General features: G+C 37.0%; 1 long non-coding RNA gene across 1 annotated transcript; it reads right to left on the minus strand.

Annotated features, from left to right (window-relative positions):
* Positions 1–4,862: 4,862 nt before the first annotated feature.
* On the minus strand, positions 4,863–6,168 carry LOC143109540 (uncharacterized). Its single transcript, XR_012983895.1, has 2 exons — positions 5,912–6,168; positions 4,863–5,026 (listed from the first exon to the last, which is right to left on the minus strand). It is a non-coding gene; the product is annotated as an uncharacterized LOC143109540 (long non-coding RNA).
* Between the last annotated feature and the right edge of the window lie 239 nt (positions 6,169–6,407).

Genomic DNA, 6,407 nt, shown 5'->3' on the forward strand with positions numbered 1-6,407 from the left:
CAGCTGATTTTAACTCTGAAGAGGATATATTTAGAACTTGTCATTATTTCAATAAATTTGACAATTTTAAGCTTGACCTACCACTTTCTTAGAGCGATGAGGGACAGGTGGGGCTCGAGAATGCCCCCTTGATCAAAGTGGGGAATGAAAGAAAAAGTTTGAGAACCACTGATCTAGTTTGTTAACTACCACAGTCACGAGTTGGGTCGCGATAGTCTGTCATTTTTAAAAAGTGGGTCCCCAGAAAAAAAGTTTGAGAAACACTGATTGACACTGATGAACTTTTTTGACTAGCAAATGTTGTCATGGTTAGCCACCTGTTGTTGATGAGCTATGAGTTATGAGCTATCATTAGCCAGCTGCATGTGACATTTAAAGAGTAAAGAAATACCTAAGTAGCAGTAACTTAAGTTACCCATGATCCATTATAATCTGTTAGTATCACTTCTAGTTAAAAGTTACAGCAAACACATGTACAGCTGGGAAAATAAGTATTGAACACGTCAACATTTTTTTTCAGTAAGTGTACTTCCAGTGAGGCTATTTGCATGAAATTTGCATGAAATTTTCACCAGACATTAGTATTAACTTAGGTAATCCACACATATTAAAAAATCCAAACATTAATGTCCATAAGTAGAGTTATGAGTAAAAAAGTGGAATGCCACAGGTAAAAAGTATTGAACACCTACTGAAATTTCTTAAATACTTTGTGGAAAAGCTATTATTTGTAATGAGAGCTTCAACACATTTCCTGTATGACTAAACTAATCAGTTGCAGTATTCAGGTGTGATTTTGGCCCATTCTTTTAAACAGATAGTCTTTTAATATTGAAGATTCCAGGGGTCCCTCTTGTAAATCCTGATCTTTAGTTAACTTCCAAAATTGTTCAATTGGATTAAAGTCAGGGCCTTGATTTCCTTTCTCTGAAACCAATTGAGAGTTTCCTTTGCTGAATGCTTTGGATCATTGTCCTGCTGGAAGGTCTAGGCACGTCTCATACTCATCGTCCTGGTGGATGGCAAGATTCTCCCAGGAAAAATCGCTCCTTCAACTGTGTGAAGTCTGCCAGTACTATGAGATGAAAAACAGCCCCACACCTTGATGCCTCCACCTCCAAAACTCATTGTTGGTATGGTATTTTTAGGGTGATGCACAGTGCCATTTCTCCTCCAAATATGATGTGTAGTATGACATCCAAAAAGTTAAAATTTTCTCTCGCCTGACCAGAATACATTCTCTCAGTATTTAATAGGCTTGTCCAAATGTTGTGTAGCAAACTTTCAATGAGTTTCGACATGTTTTTCTTCAGTAATAGTCATGCGAGGTGAGCGTGCATAGAGGCCATGGCGGTGGAGTGCATTAACTATGATTTTCTCTGTAACAATTGAACCTGCTGCCTCCAAGTCTTTCTGGAGCTTTCTCCAAGTGGTCCTTGGCTCTTAGGCTACACTTCTGACTATCCTTCCTGGTCAGAAATCTTGTGAGGAGATCCTGTGCATGGACGATTGATGATGCAGTGATGTTCCTTCCACTTGCAGATAATGGCTCCAATACTGCTTTCTGGATGATTCTTAAGCTTTGAAATGCATCTGTAACCAGTTCCATTGATATGTTTTGCAACAATAATGTTGCAAAGGTCTTGGAAGAGCTCTTTGCTTTTACCCATTATGAAATGTTTCTTGTGTGACACCTTGGTAATGAAAAACCTTTGTATAGCTCATTAATATGTACTAATCCATTTTATATTAATTTGCACAGATATGAGGGATAATTACTCTCTAACTACGTATAGATTCCAGCTCGTTCCTGGCCATTCCTTGCCTTTGTGTACTGCTTTTTCTTAGCGTGTTCAATACTTTTTCCCTGTGCCATTCCACTTTTTTACTCATAACTCTACTTATGGACATTAATGTTTGGATTTTTTAATATGTGTGGATTATCTAAGTTAATACTAATGTCTGAAGAAAATGTCATGTGAATAGCCTCACTGGAAGTATACTTACTGAAAAAAATGTTGACGTGTTCAATAGGCCTACTTATTTTCCCCGCTGTATTTGAGGTGGCTAAATTGTTAGTTAGCTTACTACTGATCGACCTACCATGTGCAGACATTTTGGAAGCATAGGTCAAGGTAGGCATTCCACTTACTGACAGTTTATGAAAAAAGTTATCTACAGTCATCATCCGTCTATTGATCCATCTACATCTTGATGGTAATAATTTTAGGGTTTCAAGACTAGTTTTTAGTTAGCCATGTGGCCCCTCTTGGCATTAAACTAAGACACCCTCCTCTCCCCCAATGAAATGCTAATGTACTGGTTCCAAGGGCTATCAGATCCACAAGACAACGGATGTTACCTTGCTATACTGTATCCATGTCATGAAATGTAAATGTATTCATGTTTGGTATCATTGTAATAGTCTCAGTACAAGGATTGTAATGATTTAATTGTAAGAATGTTTGGAACGTTCTATAAGTGATATTTCTGATGTATAGGATATCTCTCCTCATGCTGATCAGATAAGAATGGGTAGGTGTGAAGTAAGTGTGAGTAGTTGTGTCTGATGCCATCTTGCAGAACCAACCACGTGGGCTTGTTTTGCCGCCAATTCTTTCTTCGTTTAACCCATACAAAAGTGACTAACTTGCATTGTTTGTTAGAAGAACGAGAACTAGATGGAGAACTGAAGAAGAAAGAGAGAGGTTGATCCATACTATGGAGTAAAACTTGTGCCACCTTAAACCGAATTTGAATATGTTGTATTTGCATTTGAATTGCTGAATTTGAACAATTGTATTGGAAAAACGAATTTGAATAGTATATGTTGAAACTGAATTCATTAGATTGTAACTGAATCTCAGGCAACTTGAAATTGAATATAATATTTTGAAATTGAACTCATTTGCTCTGATACATAAATTATCCTGACTGAAAATTTCGCTCTTGGAACTTTCACATTCAGTTCTCAAAATTCAGTTTCAAAACGTGAAATTCAATTTCAGTCTACCGAGACAAAAACAGCTGGTAGCTCAGGAAAAGCAATCGAGTGCAGAGCTATTGTGATCGCGTGACTAGTGCCGAGCGCGAAGCAGAGCATAGTGTGGGCACTTGGTTTGCACGGTTATTAGATCTGCACGCACGATTCATAAAACACATTCCGATTGTAGGCCTACTGTCTCACCTACCGTTTATGTAATTTTAAACAAATAAAACATTTGTTGCAGTATTATTTCAAACTTCTAGCTTGTCAATCCTTGAAATACAGAACAGCCTAGGCTACCCAGCCATCAAACATCGATGTAGCCTAGGCCTACTTACCTACCGTTTTTGTAATTTTAAACAAATAAAAATGTTTTTGCAGTATTACATCTAAAACTTCTAGCCTGTCAATCCTTGAAGTACAGAACTACCCAGCTAGCCATCAAACATCGATGTATGGTCTTACCTACCGTTTTTGTAATTTTAAATAGGCTAAAACATTTTTTACAGTATTACATTTCAAACTTCCAGCCTGTCAGTCCATACAGAACTACTCAGCTAGCCATCAACCATCAATGTACTGTCTACCAATTGCAAACTTCTAGCCTGTCATTCTTTAAAATGTCATGGGCATAACTTTCTCTCGTTTTCGTTTTTCCTACTCAACTACTGCTCTATTTCTTATCCTGGACTGCCACCTACTGGATAGAAAAGGCAACAACCTAGTAATTATGTGAATAAAAATCTACATGTTTGAATGACCAAAAAAGGACAAATCATTACCGTTTTCTTACGTTTAAAGCCACTCTTGTAATACTATGATGTGTAGGCTACCTTTATTTGCTTCCAATTACATATGGTTATGGTTACGCTTTTGTCCAAAGCAACATAAATACAAAACAATATAATACTTAAAATTGAACAGGGAACAAATGAAGATGTTGGTCAGACTATAATAAAGAGAATAGCAATAATAAACAACCATGTCAATTCAATCAATAGCCTAATGACATAAACAATGAGAAAAAAGGGAAAATAGTAATAATAAACAATAATGTACATTCAGTCAATAATATAATAAAAATAACAATAGCATGGTAAGACTACATTATGGAGAATATCAATAATAAACAACAATGTCAAATTAATCAACAGCCTAATGAAAATGAAACAATACTATACAAACCATAAGTGTTAATTCAAGTGCATGTTGAACAGATACGTCTTTAGACCCCTGTTAAAAGACCCAAAACTATCAAAGGAACAGAGAGCACTGGGCAACTCATTCCACCAACATGGAACCACTGAGGAAAAGTCTTGAATTTGACCTATGTCTGGTCGACACAACAGACACTCTTCAGAAGACCGCAGTGGGCAGTTGGGGATGTACGTCTTGATCATTGAATTAAAATAACAAGGAGCAGATCCGGTCAGTGTCCTATAGGCCAAAGTGAGAGATTTAAATTTAATTCTGCCTAATAGGGAGCCAATGGAGAGTAACTAGGAGAGGAGTTACATATGTCTTTGGCTGATAAAAGACCAGGCGTGCGGCAGCATTCTGACTCAGCTGTAACAATCTTACTACACAAGCAGGTAAACCAGCTAATAGTAAATTACAATAGTCCAGCTTGGAGATGACCATGGCCTGAACAAGAAGTTGTGTGGAATCCTGTGTCAGATAAGGTCTGTTCTTCCTTATGTTGCAAAGGATAAACCTACATGATTTTGCAATTGCATCATATCTAATATCAGCTGATTACACACATAAACTAAAATTTAGATTGCCCATACATTTGGAAATCCATTTGGAAATCCATCACCACCAATGGCAAACAATTGGTGATGGTGAATTGGCAAACATCAATTCCAGAGAAAACAACAGTGGACATGTTTATTAGTGTGTAAAGTGTTTTACAATATGTGTTGCATCTTGCAAAGATATTTATTAAGAGAAATCAAGCTTCGGTGTCCATGTCTGATCGGTGCCAGTCCATTGTCCTCAGTCTATCTCACTGTCCACTGTTCATTGAGGCCTCTCAACCTATGAAAATAAAACCAACAAACAATCAGTGTTTAGCTTAAAGGTCTACTGTGAGTCTTTCTCGTTAATTGTTTATTCATCTCTGCGCAAAGAGATCTCATAAGCATAAGGCAATCAGGATACACAAGTCTGTGCACCTAAGAGACAATCAGTTGTTTCTCACACACACATATATACCTTGGATCATATACATCATAATAAATATCATTACACCTTCTCTGCACACACACGACTTGGTCAATACAATGAGTTAATTAAGAACCAAGGACATTTCTATCGTCATACAACACATTATTTGCAATCTACACACACATTACTGAAACAGAAGTATCAAGACAACACACAGTTAAAGTATAATAATTAGGTTATTGTAATATACTGTGTCTATTTCTCAATAACTTTTACAAAATCTGCATGGAGTCGATGAAGAAGCATAAATCAGCCTGTAGAAATACTGTTAAACTAGGGTCTCTTGAGTCTTGATCATATTATCGATATAGAACATATTCAGTTTGAAACTCTTAGAAGCTAGCTAGCTACCATTTGCTAGTTATCGCAATCCAGTTGTCTGGCAACATCACGGCACGAAAAAATTGCCCCACGTAGCATTAGCTAACAGACAACACAACGATGAAAAAAGCTTAACTAGGGGGACATATCCAGTTTTCCATGTGTTCTTACAGGCCTAAAAGGCACAATGATATGACAATGACCAATCATATTGTTCTATCAAAGAGTAACGTTATAGTAGTCTAACTGGTTCTGAACTATGGAAAAAACTTTAACTTAGTCGATGAAACTATGCTGGCTAGCCAGCCAGCGCTAGCATATAATGTACATTATATAAAGTAACGTTAACAGACATGGCATATGATATCAACTTACTTGGACGTTTTCTGATGTGCCAGTCGCTTCCATCTCTTCTTTCTCTGTTCGACACTGTAAGGAGGTTCAGGAGACAGCTTGCTAAGAGGGTGCTATGCTCTTTGCTTCGCGCTCGGCACTTGTCACGCGATCACAATAGCTCTGCACTCGATTGCTCTTCCTTAGCTACCAGCTGTTTTTGTCTCGGTAGACTGAAATTGAATTTCACGTTTTGAAACTGAATTTTGAGAACTGAATGTGAAAGTTCCAAGAGCGAAATTTTCAGTCAGGATAATTTATGTATCAGAGCAAATTAGTTCAATTTCAAACTATTATATTCAATTTCAAGTTGACTGAGATTCAGTTCCAATCTAATGAATTCAGTTTCAATGTATACTATTCAAATTCGTTTTTCCAATACAATTGCTCAAATTCATATTCAAATTCATATTCAAATTCGGTTTAAGGTGACACAAGTTTTACTCCATATTGATCCAACAGAGGCCATGGCCTACAT

Source organism: Alosa pseudoharengus, unplaced genomic scaffold, assembly GCF_046254945.1.
Source record: "Alosa pseudoharengus isolate Yale_2024_CS ecotype anadromous, Long Island Sound unplaced genomic scaffold, YU_APseudo_1.1 YU_APseudo_1.1_scf_7, whole genome shotgun sequence".
In the NCBI taxonomy this organism is placed as follows: Eukaryota; Metazoa; Chordata; class Actinopteri; order Clupeiformes; family Clupeidae; genus Alosa; species Alosa pseudoharengus.